Source organism: Coenobita brevimanus, chromosome 84, assembly GCF_032717465.1.
Source record: "Coenobita brevimanus isolate Jiangsu-jjx chromosome 84, ASM3271746v2, whole genome shotgun sequence".
In the NCBI taxonomy this organism is placed as follows: domain Eukaryota; kingdom Metazoa; phylum Arthropoda; class Malacostraca; order Decapoda; family Coenobitidae; genus Coenobita; species Coenobita brevimanus.
In genome coordinates this window covers 7,144,572-7,166,863 of record NC_137037.1, presented here as the reverse complement: position 1 = coordinate 7,166,863, position 22,292 = coordinate 7,144,572, and positions in this window count along the sequence as shown.

Below are 22,292 nucleotides of genomic sequence, written 5' to 3'. Positions count from 1 at the left end.
ACCTCGCCATGTGATGCAATGACGTGATGGTATGCAGCACCGACACGCTCCTTGCCTCGCCATGTGATGCAATGACGTGATGGTACCAGCACCGACACGCTCCTTGCCTCGCCATGTGATGCAATGACGTGATGGTATGCAGCACCGACACGCTCCTTGCCTCGCCATGTGATGCAATGACGTGATGGTATGCAGCACCGACACGCTCCTTGCCTCGCCATGTGATGCAATGACTTGATGGTATGCACCACCGACACGCTCCTTGCCTCGTCCCGTCTGACTCCTCAAGGTGCTTTGACCAGGGAAAATATCAGGCAAAATTGCGAGTGCTGAGTTGAATGAGAGTGAAAAGTATGTATTGAGGGTGCTAAGGCTGCAGTGCGTGTGGACAATAAACTGAGTGAATATTTCTATTAGAAGATTGGGTTGAAACAAGGATGTGTCATGTCTCCATGGTTGTTCAATCTGTATATGGATGGGGTTATAAAAGGGATACAAGGTAGGGCAGTGGATGTTGGAGTCGCCCTAATGAGAGAGGGCAGTGTTTGGAGACTCCCTGTACTGTTGTTTTCAGATCGATACTGTGTTGTTAAGTGAAGATGAAGGGGAGCTGCAAGGCTTGGTGGATGAGTTGGGAGAGTGTGTAAGAAACGGAATCTAAAGGTGAATGTAGGGAAGAGTAAAGTTGTTGTCTTAGAGAGAAGTGAAGTCAGTGAATGTACAGTAAAGTTGGATGGGGAGGAAATGGAAAATGTGTGTACTTTTAAGTACTTGGGTAGTGTGATGAGTAAGGATGGAAGTTTGGAGGGTGAAGTGCTTGAAAGGGTACAACAAGGAAGAAAGGTTGCTGGTTCCTTGAAAGCAGTGATAAGAAACAGGGAAGTGAGCATGGAAGTGAGAAAGTATTGTGATACCAACTCTAACGTATGGAAGTGAAGCTTGGACCTTGTTGGATGGACACAAGTCAAGAGTGAAAGCAGTGGAAATGAATTATTTGAGAGAAAACATGTGGAGTCACCTGGAGAGACAGACTGACAAATGAGGATGTAAGGAGAGTTGTGGTGTGGATGTGGATGTGATAGAAAGAGTTAGGAGAAACACAGTGAGGTGGTTTGGCCATGTGGAGAGGGAGAGGATGGACAGGGAGAGGATGGAGAGTGAGAGACTGACGAGGAGAGTGTATGCGAGTGAGGTGGAGGGGGAGAGAGAGAGGGGGAGGCCACGAATGAGATGGAGGGATGGAGTGGAGAGGTATATGAGGGAGGGGGGTGTGAGCTGGGAGCTGGGCAGTGAAATGGCGGGGGACAGGGCGACGTAGAGGCGATTTGTTTGTGGCCACCCCGTATGGGATTAAGGCGTCTAGCAATAGATAGATAGACAGACAGAGTTAAAGGTGATAACTTGGTGAAGCAGCGGATGTTGTGCCCGTCTGTCCCCGCCCGTGTGTCACCTGGCTCTGTGTACTTACCTGAGCTGCCAACACCAGGTATTACTAACTGTGGGTCGTATTGTAAGTGGCATAGGAAGCTGCCAACACCAGGTATTACTAACTGTGGGTCGTATTGTTTTTTTGTGTGTGTGTGTGTGTGTGTGTGTGTGTGTGTGTGTGTGTGTGTGTCCGACTCTTGCTTTGGCTTCACAGCCTGTTCCCAAGGCCCAGTAGTCCTCCAACATAATATACACCTCCACATGTCACCAATTCGTCACTAACACCCACCGTCCATACTGAATACATGCTAGGGCTGTCTCATACAGGACTGGTGTATTGGTATTAGTGGGAGTATTTTTACGACATGTCGGCGGGTCTTTTGGTAGATCGGTAAAGTCTGCTTTTATGAAATTCAAATCCATAAACTGTTCCCTGCCCCAGCGGGGATTTGAACCTGGGTTCGGTAGGGCTGCAGGCTACCTCTCTACCGATCAAGCCACCGCCTCCCCCAAGTGGCATAAAAAGCTACCAACACCAGGTATTACTAACTGTGTGTCATACTGCAAGTGGTATAGGAAGCTGTGCAGCACCTTTTCCTCAGCGATTTACATCTGCATATTACACCACAACATTCTCCTGCGCGTCATTGATGCAAACTGTCGCGATATTAAAAAGATATTATTTAAATGAACGGGAATTGAAGGTGCATTATGCAAAACGAATCGCTTAGGAATAGGTGCTACGAGCCTCTAACACCACCCAGTATACCTGTAGGGTCCTGTGTAACCCCTCATGTGTCACTACTCCCGTGTCCTTTAACACATGTTGTTGAGAATACGGCACCAAGACACACCGGCCAGACACACCAACCTCTGACATACTAAACTGACGGAGGTGGAGGCGACGAGAGGGCAGGGGTGGAGAATATAATGAGGGAGATGAGAGGGAAAGGGAAAGAAATGACAAAGAGAGGAAAGGAAAGTGGAATAGGTAAGGGAATTATGAAGGCAAAACGAGAGATATGGCAGGGAGAGAAAGAACGAGGAAGGGAAACGTGAAAGACAAAAATGGGAGATACGAGAGAGAGCGAAGGGGTGAAGGAACAAAAAGGGAGAGTATAAGGAGCAGGTGATAAGGAAAAGAAATTACACTGAGAGGGAAAAGAAATGAATGAGGAAAAGGGAAGGAGATAGGACGAAAAGCAGCTGACATTATGAAGGTGTTAATTAATACCAGTGTAATATTAATACCAGTGTAATAATTATAACTCCTGTTTAGCATTCTGATGGTTATTGAATCCACTAGTCGGTAACAGTTAAATTTTCATGTGTTTCTGCTTGTTACATTTCATTGCTTTTGCAAACCAGGAAGCTCCCTCCCCAACCCCACCCCTGTATGAATGGGAGACAAAATAGCCATGAAAGACTATAACCTTCACCCCTCCGTCGTTACCTCTTTCCAACTTTCCTGCCGGTGTGCCGCTTGCAAAAGGCAGTAATACATGCACTTTTGTCAGCAACAGCCAGCAGATACAGCTGTAAGTGACTGTGTTTCCGTGCACATTGACGTGGTAATAACATCAATGAAAATGAGTGAAAACGTGATTTATTTCCGTATGAAAAAAAAAAAATGTATTTGAGAACATAACAATCTGAAACATTGTTTGTGCGGCTGAAGAACGGCTCCCTCACAACACAATATTACAAATTGTATTTGAAATATTATTTTAGTTTTATGGTCGTTTCGTGCTGGCTTTATTGGGCGCAGGGGAATGGTGGCGGCTGATATTACACCAACAGCTATTATCTGGAAACTTGTTGGGGACAGAGGGTTCTTGACCCAAGTTTGGTGCTACGCTCACCTGACCTAAGCCCTCACAGTGTTTTATTCTCTCTCTCTCTCTCTCTCTCTCTCTCACACACACACACACACACACACACACACACACACACACACACACTAGCATCACATTATCATCAAACCCAGACACCGAAGTTTTCCCTGCCCACACAGCAACACAACGCTCAGAGTCAGACGGGGCATAGAGTGTAAACACTAACCTTCATTATTTGAGCATCATTACAAAGGCACCAACAACAACATTAAGTCCCACCTGTATCCCGTGTGTGTGTGTGTGTGTGTGTGTGTGTGTGTGTGTGTGTGTGAGTGAGAGAGAGAGAGAGAGAGAGAGAGAGAATTTAAAGAGTAATGAGATGGATGATGAGGAATGGACCAAATCGGAACAAATAATGAGGCTCAGTGAATGTCAGTGAACCCGTGGACGGTCTTCCCCTCACGTGACTTGCACTGGTATAAATAAATTATTATATTCGTAAAGCACTGGTAACAATTCACCTTCGTTGTGAGGATGTGAACCGTTTGTAGTGCAGTGGGTGACTTCGGTATTATATCAGGGTTACTGGCAGATGATTCTATTAATGTGAGAGAGACCCATAGCAGACAAGGGTTATATCATTACCTCCATTAACCCTTTGTACGCCAGGATGTCACTCATTAGTATTCTTTTAACGTATTACAGACGTTTTAAGTCTGAGGAAAAGGATTCGTGCTGGACAAGTGATCTACGAAGACTATTTTTTATTCTGCAAATCAGAATAAAAACGTTGGGTCTGGTTAGTACTTGGATGTGGTGACCGCCTGGGAACACCAGATGCTGTTGGCATCCCTACGTGTCGAGTGGGGTTGGTGGAGGATTAGTGCCCCTCCCTGTAAAACAATTAACTCTAAGCCGTTGGCCACCCCGTTTGGGATACATGGCGTCTGGCAATGAATGAATGAATGAAAAAAATCAGAAGGTAGAGAAACACTTCAGATCCTTTAAGACGCCTTGGTGATCTGATGGCAAAAGTGTGGGACCAGAGAAGGTGGTGCGTTAACGTACTGTGGAACGAATCCAAGAGGTGGCCGGAGGACTTCAATTATGTAAACGCTGGCGGTACGGTGGTCTCCCACACCTTAAATGATCTGGATCATGAGTAACCTTGCCTCGGACCTACCTATGGACAGGGCTTTCTTGGATCTGAGGGGCTATGAAGGGATTGGCTGTGTTTTATCATTTACCTCCGCCGAGAGGTTTATGTTTTTGCCCGCCTTGGTTGGTTTGTCTGTTTGTCCGTTTGTGTGCCAGCAGGATTACTCAAAAAGTTATGAGCCGATTCTGCTGAAATGTTTTTGGTGGGTAGGGTATGGCCCATGGAACAATTGATTAGATTTTGGTTATGATCCGGAACTTGTTGTCAGCTTGTTCACACCGTATCTCCAAAAGTTCTCAATGAATTTCAATGAAATTTGGTGGAAAGTGGGCCATGGGCCAAGACAGAACTGATTAAATTTTGGGACAGATCCGGATCCCGATTCTGCAGTGACGGAGGTATGTGCTCTCTGAGTGCTTTTTAGTCAGTAGATGTGTTCCTGAGCCAAATACAGCATTCCGCGAGTAGCAAGAACGAAGTAAATAGGGAATTTATGTACTTTATTACTACGGAGGTTTTCCTAAGACAAATACAGCACTTTACGTGTAACAGGAACAAAGTCAATAAAATAATCATCACAAAGGGCAGATATAATTAAGACTGATATTAAACTGTTTGAGGTATTATTATGGTCAATAGTTTTCCCTGGTGGTTCAGTCCTCTCCGGCCACTTCTGCCAACACTGTGGCACTGGCAGCAGTAAAGCCAAAGGTCAACGTGACGTCCTTTGTTTACAGTTTTTTTTTTTCTAAGTGATGGTATACATTGCATTACTTACCAAAATGAATTATTGTCATTACTTTGTGGGGAATCGTTGGTGCCAATATAGAGTCGTGAGGCGTTGGATAGCTCGTTGTGGGGTTTTAACTTGAGGTGGGTGCTGCTCTGTCTCCTTTGCCCCTCTGTCTAGCTTGTAAGTGGAGGTGAGAGATAGACACTTTTGGGTTACGGGGTTTAATGTGACACAGTTATATCGCTGTGTGATTGACACAGTGACGGACCCACATACTGTCAGCGTGACGGCGAACCTCCTACACTATCCTGTCTCCTAAGCTTCCTTCTGCTTTCTTTGGTTCACCGACTATCATCTCCGATTTCTGGGAATATATACTACTCGACCCTCCTCCCTCAACAACTCCCCCCTCCCTTAGTGACCCCCACTCCCACTGTCCTCCAACCCATTCCACTTCCTCCATAACCCCCCTCCCCTCTCGCCCCAGTATATGCTGTATATCGCAACCAAAGTTCCTAGTGAAAGGAGGAAAAAAATGCACTCACTCTCTGCCGTAAGACACTCCTGCAGCGACACACACACACACACACACACACACACACACACACACACACACACACACACACACACACACACACACACACACACACACACACACACACACACACACACACACACACACACACACACACACACACACACACACACACACACACACACACACACACACACACACACACACACACACACACACACACACACACACACACACACACACACACACACACACACACACACACACACACACACACACACACACACACACACACACACACACACACACACACACACACACACACACACACACACACACACACACACACACACACACACACACACACACACACACACACACACACACACACACACACACACACACACACACACACACACACACACACACACACACACACACACACACACACACGTGCATTCTTCACTGTTATCATACAACATGGGTCTGCAGTGGCTTCTACAGTTTGGATTTCAATATTTTTTTTATTTCAAGGTTTCTATTCCATGTCACGGCAGCAAAAACGCAGTAACTACAAAATCGCAGAGTATTAGTAACCGTTTCTTCACACTAGTACCTCTTAGTGGGAGTTGCGATGAAGATAAATGGGAAATTTAAGATAAAAATGGCGGCGGCGGCGGTGGTGGTGACGATAGCATCATCATCCAGAAACAAGCATAATTAACCTTTTAACGAGGACAGAACTCTTCATGATTGTATTACTGATCTCTGCAGACGCATATATACAATTAAGGAGGTGGTTCACATTATAAGGGATAATCAATGAACCAGTAACAGCCTAACGACGACACAACCTTACATCGTTGCTGCCTCCACACAATGTTATTCAGATTAGGAGATCCACCAAATGGTGAAGGGGTTAATGTTGGCTGCACCCAACCCTCCACCTCGAAAACGGTTTCCTAGGCTTTGCGTCTCATTAACTCTCCTCCTCTTACTGGCTCCCTTCAACTTCTGTCTCTTAGCCGCACTGTTGCATCTTTATCTCCTTCCTATCGCCACTTCAATGGACACTGCTCCTCTTAACTGTCTGCCTGCATCCCTCCACCTCTACGACGAACGCGTAGCACCCGTCTAGCAGCAAACTCTGATCCCTTTTCTGTCCAACTCTCTAATGCAAGAGTTAGCCGTTACTCCCAGTCCTTCATTTATGAAACAGGTCAACTCTGTCAGTATTTCCTGCTACCTATGATCTCCAGTCTTTCAAACGTAGTGTGTCCAGGCATCTCGAAATGATCGGTTCTTGAATTTGGCTCTTTCTTGTATTCTGTTTTTCTCTTGGAAGGAACAGTGGCCTTTGGTGCCTTAGCATGTATTCAATATGGACGGTGGGTGTTAGCGCCGAAGAGGTGACATGTGGAGGTGTAGAAGGACTACTGGGCCTTGGGATAGGCTACTGCCCCCGAGATATAGGCCCTGAAGCCTTTGCCCAGAGTCGGACACATAAAAAAAAATAATAATAATAATAATGTACCAGAGACCATGGTTAAGACAAAGAAAACGAGTGTGGTAGTGAAATAATATGGTACAGAAAGTGACACAGCTTGAAAGAGAACATGGCTTACCGTGGGGCAAAGTAACAGAGAAAGTGCCCCAGCGTGACAGAGAAACTGACCCAGCATGGCATGAAATGACTAAGTGTGGCACAGAAAGACCTGAATGTCAATTAAATATGACCGAAGTTTGAGATAATCAACCCGTATTTACTGCAGAGAAACTGATCCACAACTATAGGTGACAGAAAGGGACCTAGTTTGGCAAAGATGACCTGCTGCAACAAAGAAAGATGTGAATAAGATGAAAGTGACTTGAGACGGAGATTGTGATTTAAATATGGCAGATAAAGTGTCCTGAATGCAATCTTAGTGTGCCACAGTAAGTGACTTGAGCGTGGCAGATAAAATGACCTAAACGTGGCACAGAAAGTGACTAAGCGTGGCACAGAAAGTGACCTAGGCGTCTCACAGAAAGTGGCTTGAGCGAAGCACAGAAAGTGCCCGAAGCTTAGCACAGAATGGGCCCTGAGCGTGGCACAGAAAGTGACCTGAGTGTGGCACAGAAAGAGACCTGAATTTGGCACAGAAATTCAGACAAGCATATATTCACTTTCCTTATACATTCCCATACATTACTGTTATGAGGTGCGATAAGTCGTTACTATGCTTCAGGAACTCGTCGTCATTAGTACACATTATATTCATTTATTAGGAACAACTATTAAAAAAAAAATGGGGCACAAAGTCCATTGATTCCTGATAATTATATTCAGCATAATAAATATAGATTAAAATTCTTTTAATAACCATGCGAAAGTGAGACTCATTCTTAGTTATTATATTCTTACTTTCTATCGATAGTTTTCTTCTGTATAAAAGGACACTGCGGTTAAAAGGTTAAAAACAGTATCTTTTCACGACTGTGATGTATCTTAAAAAAAATTATCCTCAACGCAAAAGCAGTGCTTAATAAGAACATATAACATTCACTATATCTACAGACCATAAGAATGGAAGCTCAATGCAGACCCTTTGAGTAGGGTGCTGGGTAACACAAAAATGACATCTGGAACATCCAGTCTACCAACTTACCTTTCCTGCTGGGTATGTGGGTAACCACATCCCGTGGAGAGGGGCACACCACAGCACACTGTTTACTCCTTCTTTGTTTATACTGTTGCCTAAAACCACTGGACTGCTGATATCATGAGAGTTTTCTTCACACTATCCCTTTCCATGGCTCGGGGAAGAGCAGGGAATTGCCGTACAGCTATACACCAGATTGTCTGGCACACATACCCACGAAAAAAAAAAAAAAAAGGGGAGGAGGAACTTTTCATACTAAAAAAAAAAAAATAATAATTTCATTTTATTAGCACCAGAAGATATCAATCAGCGGGTGCGGGAGACTGACAAGCTACCGCTGGAAGTCTGACTCAAACCTTAACGTTAGGCTACACGGCGACATGATAACCAAGTTACCAGCTTCCATCCTGACACAGTCTCATTTCAGTTCAGATTACCTTAATTACCTCGGAATCATATTAATGGTCGGAAAAAATGGGAGGAGAGTAAGGGTGAAAAGGGAAATGAGGAACAGACAAAGAGAAGAGCAAGAAGAGATGTAGGGAAGTATAATGAGGGAAACAAGGGGCCGAGAGGAAGGGATGGGAAGGGTTTGGAAGGGAAAAGGAAGTTAGGAGGGGAAGGGACGGGTAGAGAGGGAAGGGCAGTAATAAGGATGTGGACTGAGAGATAAACAATGCGTCAAGTGGGAAGAAAGAGATAGAGAAGGGAGAGAGGGGAGGCACAGGGGGTATGGAGGAAGAGGACAGTCTCACAGATGAGAAGGGTTCGTCGAACCTCAAAAAAGGCGCCATCCTGCCTCCCTGAATCTTTGAGCAAGCGTCGTGCATTCGTTATTTCCAATGCTTCATTACTACAGCTGTCATTCATAATCATCCATATTTTCATACTTCCTTAGTATAATTTCCTTGGTCAAACTGATGCCATACTAACTTATGCTTTGCCAAATATCAAAAACTGTAGCTCTCTAATGTCTTGTCAAATTATCATCCGTATGCCCTTGCTGTGACGCACACCTTTCTGCCTATGATTACTTGTGTAAGTGGTGAGATACCAAAACAACAACGTCTATATATGGCCTCACTTGCTGTTCATCCTGTTTGTGTACCATTAACACCCACAGCACACAGCATGTCACCACAAGACAGTAAGCACCCGCATCACATACCATAAGCACCCACAGCACACAACATTTCACCACAACACAGTAAACACCCGTATCACATTACATCACATCATTGCATCACCAGCAAACATTCCCACAATTTACCAAAGCATTATAGGTGTACATACTAGGCATCATAACTCCTTAAATATATTGCTACATCATCACACAAATTATCGTAACACCTACCACATGCACACTCGTTATTTCAAAACCACTTACATCTAAAGACGTCACCTTAACACAAAGTAGCTAATAAGTCTTATAACACACTAATATTAAGCACTCACAACTTGTATTATTTTATCACAAGTACTCTAAAAAACGATAACACAAAGGCTGCTACTCTTATTATGAAGCACTGCAAGTGGACATAACTATCCCAACCTGTTTCTGATTCCCAGTCTTTGAGTCGGACTTTATTTTTCCATTCTTACCTTCTTTGAGAATTAGCTGGAAATCAGTACATAATCCTTCCCATTCCCGAGAGGCTGGTACATCTCCAGACCGCACTACCCATTCCACAGCTTAATACAGAAAGAATAATGAAGGGAAACCATGGGATGTATTTTCTGTGCCAGCAGGTTGCACTGGCTGCTGCTGGCTAAGTCCATGAACTGTAATTTAGGGAGGAAATATAGAACATAAATCTCACGTGACACGGCTTGACTGGGGCTCAAGTTACTTTCTGTTTTATGGCGCAGGAAGGGGAGGAATGTTGCGTAGGAGAGAATGCAGAAGTGAAGGCAGGGCGGGAAGGGAGGGGAAGTGAGAAGGGTTTAGAACAAGAGGGAAAGTAAAGCGGAGGCGGATGAAGTGAGGGGAGAGAGTAACAGAGAAAGAGGGCTTGGACTGAGAGGTAAGAAAGGGATAAAGAGCTAAAGAGGAGGTTAGACGGGCAAAGAGGGGAGGGAAGGCCAGGCTAGAAAAGGTGAGGGAAGCGTATTAAGAGGAGGGAACAGTACAGAAGAGAGGGATGTAGAGGGGGGAGGGGAGACATACAGAAGGAGAGCGGAAAAGAGGGTTTGAAGAAAGAAAGAGAAGTGGCAGTGAGGGAGAAAGAAAGCAGAAAAAAAAATGAGGAGGAAAGAAGGATTCTGGGGGAAGAAAACAAGCGGACGCAATAAAAACCACAAAATCTCCCACGTGTCTCCTCCCTTCATCCCTCACACATGCTTTTCACCACCACAAACGCACACACTGCCAAACACGAAAACTATCCTCGCTGTATTTTTTCTTTCCAAGATAAATGAAAGCTGGCGAAAGTTAACAAACGTCCTGTCTGGACTATTGGGATTTTCTAATGGTTCAGTTATTCCGTGATGTGTTCAATACAATATTTAGTTATTTTCTTTAACCTTTTCAGCCCGAAGACTTTTTATTGTATATTATTGAAAGAAAATAAGAAGCTGATGGATTTGGACTATGCTGATAATATTGTACTGATTTGCGGAAGTATTTACGAGATGCAGAGGGTGCTTGATTGTCTGGTGGAGGAAGGAGAAAAAGTGGGATTGGTAATAAATTGTGGAAAGACTGAAATTATTATTATGAACGTGGAGAACCAAATCGATTGTGTAATTGGGAATAATGTGGTGAAGAATGTAGAAAACTTTAAATATCTGGGAACGATTGTATCATCTAATGGATCATTAAACAACGAAATTGAGGAGAGGATTAGACAGGCTTGGCGAGCTGTTGGAATGCTGAAATCTGTTTGGAATAATAATATGCTTTCGGTACATACTAAAGTGAAAATTTACAAGTCCATGGTTTGACCAATTTAAATTATGGGCATAAGTCATGGCACAGTACAATTGCAACAGATCAGAAAGTATTAGGATTTGAGAATAAAATACTGAGAAGGATTCTTGGGGTAAAGTGGCAAGACAGAGTTACAAATGCAAGAGTAAGGGATATTACGAGAGTGGAACCAGTTAATAAATATGTATATTAAGACTGTCTCGCTGGAAGTGGCTGGGGCACATATACAGAAAAGAAGGTAGTTTAATACAGGATGTGCCAGAGTGGACTGCTAGAGGAAGAAGAGGTAGAGGTAGGCCGAGGGAAACCTGGTTGAGGACAATGAAAAATGAAGCAGGAGAGGAGTATTGGTGGGACCTAAAGGAGATGGCAAGAGACAAATATTGGTGGAGAGAGTTCATTGAGGCCCTATGCATCCCATGGGGTGTCACAGGAAATGATTGATTGATTGATTAGTGATGCGTGCACATCCTTTTTGGATACAGGAGTGTCTCTTGGAGCGGCCCACTCAGTCAGTCACACACAAAAAATTTTTGGACGCAATTTGCTTCGGTGCTGCAGACTTCAGCGACGCTCCATTGAACCGTCCTCATGGTCTCTAATCTATCTAGTACTTCTGTACTTTTACCTTTCTAAAATTCAGGGTCGTCATCTAGTACTGCAAAGAGTACAACTGGTTCGAAAGTTTCCTGATCTGAATAAGATCGTTCTGGCGACAGCAAGAATCATATAAAATATACGTCTTGGTAGTGATGGAATACAACAATTAATGTAATAATTATACAAAACAATATTAGTATAATCAGGCTACCTGGGGAAGGTTTAACTCGGGTTCAAACGGTATTATCTTCAATATAAACTATTTTAATACGTCGGTCTCATGGAAATAAAAACCCATACGATCAAATCTGTGAGTGGGACTGTGTAGACAGGTCCCTAATTTCGGATGTTCATTTGCGTAACCCAGGCGTGGTAAGTTTCTATGCCTTGCTGCTGAATGTGCTGTGTAACGTAACATGCAGACCAACCACAGCTGATCCTCACAACTGATCCATAAAAGGCAGTCAGAAAATATGGCCTTCTCTTTACTAATACACCAGCAACACAAATGGACAAAGTAATTCAAGTATACCTGGTGACTTTATGGCTTGACAGTTCCTATACAGGGCTGACACACACACACACACACACACACACACACACACACACACACGACGACGACGACGATGACGAAGAAGAAGAAGAAGAAAAAGAAGAAAGCGGAGGAGGAGGAGGAAAGAAAGAAATGCGATAAATTATCCCCAGCAACAGAGATAAATCCTGCAGGAAGAACTACACACTCAACACTCTCCTTTGTCTGGCCTTCCTGTAAAGCTAAATCAAAGTTATGACAAGGCAACGATGGTAAATTTGTGTGCATGTCTATGCTGATTATAAGCCAACGCATCACTCCAATGGCACCTCCCTGTGTCATAATTCTCACATAAACACATACTTAGTATACAGATGCACGTCAACAAACACCTAAAATCATTTAGAATGTACCGGATAGCCAAAAACGAATAAAATCCACTTACTCTCCTAACCCTATCAGAATGGAGTAATTACTTTACTCTTGCTATTAGGCTAACTTTATTTAAATTATGATAGACCCCTCGTAGCAAAGGGCCTGCGGACTAGTACCATTAACTGCTTCACTCCAGTGACACATTACATTTCAGTCTTGCTAATTAACAAACACCTGCTGCATCGACGGAATAAAAATAACTCTTTACACAACTGGCTCATCTAAAAACATCTTTGGGTCCTTCTAAGTCACACATCCACTTACCCTCCCATATCCCCCGACACACCCACCCACCCACCCACCCCCATCCCCACACACATTATGCAATCACGCATATACACAGGCACACACAACCTATATATACACACAGGAACGCACACACCTGTATATGTTAAAAAAAAAACATACACGTATACACAGAGAGGATCCAGTATCCCATTAGTAAATATACAGGATACTGCAATTTACAAAGGTTACTTTGTTTTCCTGTATTTTATTGTGCCGTTAATTTTGTAGTTTGTTTTTCTAACTGTATATCCTAGAATGATTTATACTATAATCTCTCTCTCTCTCTCTCCAATCCAGAGAGAGAGAGGAGGACTTTGGAGATAATTGCTACTGTCGGAGGTGTCGCGATAAAACTGGAGATACACTGCTATCCATCAGCGATTTTTGAGAGAGAGAGAGAGAGAGAGAGAGAGAGAGAGAGAGAGCCCAGTCAGGCTTTATGGTCTTGAACAACCCCTATATCTTATCACGTCTCTTTCATGTCATTCTGCCTAACTTCAGATGATTTTCTTCAGCTTGTAAGGTATATTCAGCCTGTAGGGTTTAAATACAGTCTCCTGTGACGCCACTGACTAGTAAGATGCTCTCCAAAACAGAGCAAAATAGTCTGCTCACACCAATAATAAAACATTACTTCAAAAACTAATGGTAATATCTACACACACCGGTTCAACCCCCTTACGATGCCGTGCTTATATACTATTAATATTACCACCAATCTATTCTACTTTATTAGGAGACATTTTCAAGCTGGTAGAGTCTGCTGAAAGCTGTTAACAGATTAGTCCGTGAATGTATCTGTAGTGTAGTCTTAATACCTGCTGTGTTTAGCTTAGGACAGACCCCTTGTATTGGAAGAGTTAAATGACCTGTGTCCCACTAAACCTCCCTCCTCTTTCCAGCTCTCTCTCTCTCTCTCTCTCTCTCTCTCTCTGAAATATAATAAATATAAATATATATATATATATATATATATATATATATATATATATATATATATATATATAAAATTATACAAGAAAGTAGGAACCAAAGGTCAGGGGCTCGCAAGATTGTTCCCCTGCAAGAAGAAAAAAATACAGGATAACAGAGAGCCAAATTCAAGATCCGTTCACTTAGAGATGCCTGGACACACTGGGTCTGAAGGACTGGAGATCATAGGCAGTAGGAAATACAGACAAAGGGAGACAGTTCCAGAGTTTACCTGTTGCATACATAAAGGACTGGGAGTAACGGGTCCGGACAATAAGAACCCACCACAATCCTTCTTGTGATGGGGCTAAGAACAATCTTCAGTCTGCCCCTTCAGCCAACTAAGCTCTATACAGTATAGTTACTTTTTGCTGGCTTTAACTGATTATATTAAGCTTTGGAGAAACATAACAACAGTAATGCCTCCAGTACGAGAGACTTCCCATAAGATGAATATAATAGTTTGGTTGCAGCAATAAAACAAAACAAACACTGTACTGAAGGGGCTGCAGGATAATATTTCTAACCACTGCAGGTTGCAGCAGTAAGATAAAACAAAACAAACACTGTACTGAAGGGGCTACGGGATAATATTTCTAACCACTGCACTACAAGATGTCTTCCCTTAATTGAAAGGAAATCGTTTTGCTGTAACAGTAATATAATACAAGAGACAGCATCGTACTCTGCTGGTCAAAAACAGATAATTCAGAAATGCTGAGACTAATGTGCAGATGTAATCCCAGATTAAAGTTGCTTGCCTCAGTCCCCGAGCTCTGGTCATCAACAAGATTTCTAAGAATTCTGGGTCTTGCTCTTTTTTGTCTGGAACTGGGTCGGTTACGTGCAGAGTTGCTTGGCATTAATGAAATACTTGCGGAAATAGCACTGCTGTATATATATATATATATATATATATATATATATATAAGGACCTCGGAGGAGTAAAGGGAAAGGGTTAGGACAATAGAGATAGAATTACAGTAGCAGTAACAGTAGTATAATAAAATTACAGTAGCAGTAACAGTAGTATAATAATATATGCACAGGAAGAGAAGCACCACATCGCATCGCAAACAGAACATAAACTGACAGCAACAGAGGTACAGCACAACACAGAAACAAAAGCTGTATAGACACAAAAGCACTGTCAAATGGCGAAGCATACACTGACGAATACAGTACCAGCATACTAACAGTGGCACAACAAAAACAGTGCAACAAAAACTATTTTCAAACACAAACACTGAACAAGGAGTATATTTGCTGACACAACAAGAGATGCACCAAAGTAACAAAAAAAGGAAATACAGCACATTAAGAGAAGCATCTCACAGTACAGTCAGTTAAGCACAGCCCGGGAGGCACGGCTACAAAGCACGCGACAAAATCACCGCAACAGCACACAGATACAGAATTAGCACACAGACTCAAGCACTGGGACAAGTGGGTCATTCAGTGTGTTTTATCGTGGTTGGGAGGAAACATAAGGCTGTATATCTGACGACACCATAAGCTTGCTCTCTTAACTCACGACCAAGTACATTACATAACATTACCCAACACTGCAGGGCACTACGGCATTACACTGTACAATATTACCACATATTACAACGTACTAGGCTCAATTGCAGTCCTGTGTTGGAGTGGAGTGTGCAGATATTCACAGCACATCCCCCAGACCAAACAATACCTTGGCACCACAGTATCACCTGAGGTCATACCACACACTACCACAAACCACACAACACTGACACACTTTAGCAATGACCACAACTCGACGTCACACCATCATATTTACCTCACTCACCACACCATCGTACTACACCACAGCACACCAACCCACATCACCACATTAAACCAAAGCACTGCCTAAAGCGGTACCACAGGCTATACTGGAGACCAAACTATCATACTTACCACATAACTAATATTGCACACCAGCACCACCCCAGAAGAAAACTCAGCATAATATAAAACACCATTACACCAAGCCACACCTTAACACTGCCCGTACACCACAGAACACCACCTCACACTACAGCACTAATACACTACACTGCACCTTCACATTACATCACATCACCACCACACAACTGTACATCGACACACCATTCCAGCCATTACACTAAACCACACACCTAACACTACAAAACCAACGCATTACCTCACACTTCACAATACACAAATTCATTACCGTTACCTGACACTATATCATACATCTTACTCAACACAGCCACACGACCTTGATTTTTCCAGTACAATATACCACAACGCTTTATCAACACACCATGAACACGAAAACACGAGTAAATTACACTATCAGTTTACACCACAACATACCACAACACTATATCAACACACCATTAATTCCATAACATGATCTGATTACACTATCAGTTTACAATATACCACAATGCTATATCAACACACCATAAACACCAAACCACGATCAGGTTATATATCAGCTTACACCATCCCACTCTACCACAGCACCCACCACAACACCAGCACGCCAACCACAGCGCCGCACTGCCTTGTTTTGTGACATAATTTAATGCAACGTTACATCATCATGAACCTGCGATGGCTCCCTGGTTACCCAACTTATCCCGACATGTTCACTGAAAACGACATTTACATTATTCTTGCTGCTGTCAAACGACTTTATTCTGCCTGGGGAAGTCTCCAAGTAGGTAAGAAGTAAATGAGTCCGAGCTATTTTTCTTTTTTACTTTGCCTACAAGAATAACATTGTGTTTTGAGTAGAACCAATTAGTTGCAGAAAAAAAGAAACAAAATGCTATGTTATTGAAAGGGCTTATATACTTGCAGATATAAGAGCAGCAGCCAACTACAACTGCTGATAATACGATAAACGGTGTGCAGTGTGAAAACATAAGCCTCTTAACCGATTTACTCGTGTAACTCTGTTATACAACTGAATTAATTCATAACCACAGACACAGTAGAAAGTCCCGTGCACACAACAGCCTGGTCAGCGAGAGGATACAGTAATGGCCTTAATTCTATCAGCTCGTGCAACTGTAAATAATAAACTGATAAGATCGAGGATATGACCCCAAGGCCTGTATTCTACTCTGTATTGACAGCTTCCCAATTCCTCTTCTTTCCGAGCTTGTTTCTGGATATCTCTCGCAAATACCATCTTTCATTCTAATTTTGCTAACCATGTCGATATTAACTCCTTACAAAACGACGCCCTTTACTTCTCTTATATTGTTGCTAACAAAGATGGTTCCAAGAAACCTTCTCGTGCTGAGGGGGTTAATTAAGTGTGTATCTACCTCTTCCAGTGTGAAGTATCTCCCAGTCGTAGCAACACTGCCTGGCGGTACTACAAAAACTATAAAAAGGTACCAGAACGTGTGTAAAGCCCACCAGACAACTGTACGGCCCCCAGTGACCACCATAGCCTTACTGATACATGGCTAACACCAAATTTGTGTCCACATACGGTGCTTTAAAAAATGGCACAAGATTTATATGATATGGATTTATGCATGTGATTTACGTTAAGGGATATCACTTTTCACGCGTCTACTCTCGCCACAACCTTTGCATCCATGAAAAGACGATCCATTACTGACTGTATTCTTCACCCCTTTACTACGAGGCTCTTTTCAGGCTAAATAAAACTGGCTGGCTATAGCAAGAATAAATCAATGGACATTTAAAGCGTTTAGGATGACGTTTCCAGCCACTTCACCAAGAGAAGTCAACCCTAAGTCTAATATACCGCCAAGCTTTTGGTGATGGTAAAAATATAATGTAAAAAGGCGACATCTTTGAGATGAGACCTGTGATCATACGGTTACAGTCGCTATTCGTGGTCTGCTGCCTTTATCTCGTCAACCATCACTATTACAGAACCACAAACACGGTAATCATTCCCACCTATATTGTCTTTCCCTCGATTAAGCCTATGGTAATTGCCAGTGGCCTGGTTCTACGATCATCAACCATCACTATTACAAAACTACAAACCCGGTAACCATTTCCACATGTTTCCCTCAACTGCGTATCTCATCAACCATCTCTTGTACGGAACCACAAACACGGCCATCATTCCCACCAGTACTGTATATCCCTCAATTACGGCCATGGCCGCTACTAGTGGTCTGCTTCTTATTATCACCATAAACCAATTTTTTGCAACCGCTAAAAACCCTTATGCTAAAATCCTGCACCCAGATGTGGTCATATTACGGGGAGACAGGGAGAAGGAGAGGTGCAGCGGGACCAGGGAGTGGAAGAAGCGAGAGGAGGAGGGAGGGAAAGGGTTGCATAAGGGAGTGAGGAGAGAGGACGAGCAAGAACGAGGAGGAAAAGCTATGAGAGCAGTGTTAAAAAGAGGAGGAAAAAGACTGAGGTGGCGGGGGCAGAAGCGGCAGGAGGAGTTTCACAACATCCATCACTGCAAATCGCTCCTCCTCCCTCTCCCTCAACCCCTTGCACACAACTTCTTCTTCACCTTTATCACCCTGATCCACTTTCCCTCCCCCCATCTCTCTCTCTCTCTCACTTTCACACACACACACACACACACACACACACACACACACACACACACACACACACACACACACACACACACACACACACATCCCTCTACTAGTTCATTACAAATACTAACTTTCACCATTATTGTACGTTCACTCTACAGCAGTGTTAATGGTCTCCCAGATTACAACAAAACACACACACCAAAATTACTACTTCCTCCCTCACAGCGTGTTTTCTGCAAAGCTATGCTGTACAGTCTGTTTTATATTTTTCAGTGGGAAGCAAGTGGAAATCACGAAAACGGTGATATATCTTATATCCCTCTCTGGCCTTTAGGGTTTTGGGCACAATCGTTTTTGGCAATTTTTTAGTGGGAGTAACCTCTACTAAACAAAAGGTATACCCTATGGAGGGAAGCGGTAACGGAGAAGGAAGGTGATGGAGGAGGGGGAGAGACTGGGAGAGAGGAAGGAAGGGAAGAGACACTGGAGAGGAGAGAGGACGAGGAATTAGGAGAGGAAAGCAGTAATTGAGAAGGAAGGGGATGGAGGAGGAAGAGACTGGGAGGAGACGGGGGAAGAGAAACTCAGAGGAAAAATCGAAAAACAGATAATATGGGAAAACTAGAAGAGTAGGAGAGAAGAGGAAAATGAGATGGAAAGAAGGCAAGGTACAAAGATAGGGAAAATGGAGATGAAAGAGAATTAATAATAAGAAGAGATGAAAGATAAACTTTAGGATATGAGGAAGGTAAACAAAAAAAAGATGGGAACTAAGATTTTGAGAGAGAGAGGGGGGGGGACAATGAAAAAACAAAAAGAGTAGAGGGAGGGTGAAGGTCAGGAGAGCAAGAGAGAGAGGGAAAGAAACAAGGAAAAGGAAAATGACCGGGAAAGAGGGAGCCGAGGCGAAGCAACAGTGAGGTAAAAGGGAGACAAACGCAACAAAGGAAAAACCAGGAAGTGAGTTGCAGCAGTTGTTGGCCCAGGTCCATGTGAAAGGTAAACCCGGTGGACTTCAGGGCTGCAGTAGCCCTTAATTCCATGACAGTCCAAACATCCTCTTTTCCGGGGATAGGGATGGAGCTGAGGGACGTTTGTATAACTGGACAGCAGCGTTGGCCAGGTATATCGGTGCCACCCACATGAAGGCGTCCCTCTCCATCACCCAGGGAAGAGAAAGAGACGATAACAAATACACAAACAAGATAAACATCCCATATCATTGGCTACAAATATTTGAGGTCACTCATACTGAAGGGGTTAAACAGGTACAACTGATGAACCAACTCACTGGCGCTGATATCCGTGTGATGCCAGCAGCGGGCCAGACACACAGGCCTTCAGCCTTCCTATCCCAGACAAAAATTCAAACGAATACTTCTAAACTTCTAAAGGAGGAGGAGGAGGAGGAAGAGGAGGAGGAGGAGATGTAAAACGTAAACATCGCTGCTATGGTCAAGATAAGAAGAGGAGAAAATTAAGATGCAAGGACCCAAGGTTGAAACTACATTGCAGAAATAATGACAATTAAACTGTAAACTAATCTGGTGTGGTTGTATTAGGTAGAAATGTCATCCTCTCAGCTGCCCCCACTGATGTCGTAAAAGAAATGCCGTGACCAACCTTTCCACAACATACAAACCTACTGGACCGCATTCTGCTTGGTGCTGTACACTACGTAGCACCGCTTACTTGACTAAGTTTCCTTCTCCCTGTACTTCAGTACTTTCACCACATTAATATTCTCTAGTGTAATACATAGGTGATGGATACCTGTACTAAAAAAATTAAACAAAATAGGATAACAAAGAATAAATATGCAAAATTAAATCGCCAAGGAGAGATATTTAACCTTCTTACCTAAATATGGCGCCGAATTCTTGCTGACACAGGACATATCGTAGCACATTATCCTTAGCGATTTCTTAAGCATAATTATTATATTTACATTCTCTTAATCGCTGTTTGTATCTGGAATATAATCTATATAGTGCATCTGTAACACAACATGACATACTCAGGATATCACTATACCCACTCTAACCTACACAACCATCACTTTACAATCCAGGTTCCTATCTCAGTTATAGGTGAAAAGAAACATGGTTTAAAAAATCTTATTAAAAGTATATGATCAAATGAATCACTGAGGAAAAGTTATAATAAGAATAATAAAAACAGTACAATGGTGTGATTCTTATATACCGTCAGTGACCAATTCTGCAGCCACTAAAAACCCTTATGCTAACATCTCGCACCCAAATGAGGTCATACTGGGCAACGGGGAGACAGGGAGGAGGGGAGGAGCAGGGGGGAGGAGTGGAGGAAATGGGAAGGGAGGGAGGGAGAGGGAAGCAAGAGGGGGAACGAGGGAGGAGTATGGAAAAAAAAAAAAGGAGAGCCAAGCTTAGAATAATATTAAAGGAGGACAAGGAGGGAGGCGGGGAAAGGGGAAAGGTCACAGAAGGAGGAAGAAAGGAAAGGAGGTAGGAAGGAAGGAAGGAAAAGGAAAGAAAGGGAAGGGAAGGGAAGGGGTGGGATGGGATGGGATGGGATGGGATGGGAAGAAAGAAAGAAAGAAAAGAAGGAAGAAGGAAGGAAGGATAATGAAAGACAGGAAGAAGGAAGGAAGGATAATGAAAGACAGGAAGAAGGAAGGAAGGATAATGAAAGACAGGAAGAAGGATGGAAGGAAAAGAAAAGAAAGGAAGAAGGATGGAAGGAAAAGAAAAGAAAGGAAGAAGGAAGGAAGGATGGAGCGAATAGACAAAACGGTAATGGAAAGGAAAGGAAGATGATACGTGAAACAGTTTACAGGAGCGAAAGAGGAGAAGAGGGTAGGAAGAAGGAAGAAGTAGAAACAGGGGGTTGGGGGTAGGAAGGAGGAGTGAAGGAAACAAAAAGTGAATAAGGAAACCTGAGATGAAAGGAGCATTGGAATGACAGGAGGAAGGGATGGAGGACCGACGAAGGATGGAAGAAAGGAGGGAGAAAGTGGGAAAGAGGCAGGATTGGAAGGAAAGTAGAGAGGTGAGTAATAAAGAGGATGAGGAAGGTTTGAGATTACAGAAGAATTAGCATTAGAGGAGGAGGGACGGGGGGAGGGGAAGAAGGGGAAAGGAGGGTGAGAGTTGAGAAAGGAAAGCAAACGGTAGAAGAGTAGAGGAGGAGGAGGAGGGAAGACTGGATGGCATGAACACAAAACAAACGAGAGAGAGAGAGAGAGAGAGAGAGAGAGAGAGATTATGATGATGATGATGAAACAAACAGACGTAAAGATTCAAGACCTAGGCGGTGAGACTTGCTCAGAAGTGAGTGAGGAACTGGTGTGAGAGACCATAGGTGGGGAAGCGAGGGGAGATAGCCGATTTACAAGTGGGCAGACATAAAGCGACTGTGGTGAGAAGGTGAGGAAGTGTGGAGGAGGAGACAGAAATGTGGATAGGCGTTGGAGGGCAATGGAGAGGGAGAGAGGAAGGTGGTAAGACATAGAATGTTAGTGGGAGTGGCTGGGGAGAGTTGACGTGCAGGATACAGAGAAATAACGAGAGGAGAGGCTGATAAGATGGGACCGGACACGAGAAGTGGGGAAGAAAAGAGAACGGTAGAGAGATGGAAAAGGTGGACGTGAGGAGAGGTGGGGAAGAAAAGAGAAAGGAGAGGTGGGAAAGAAGA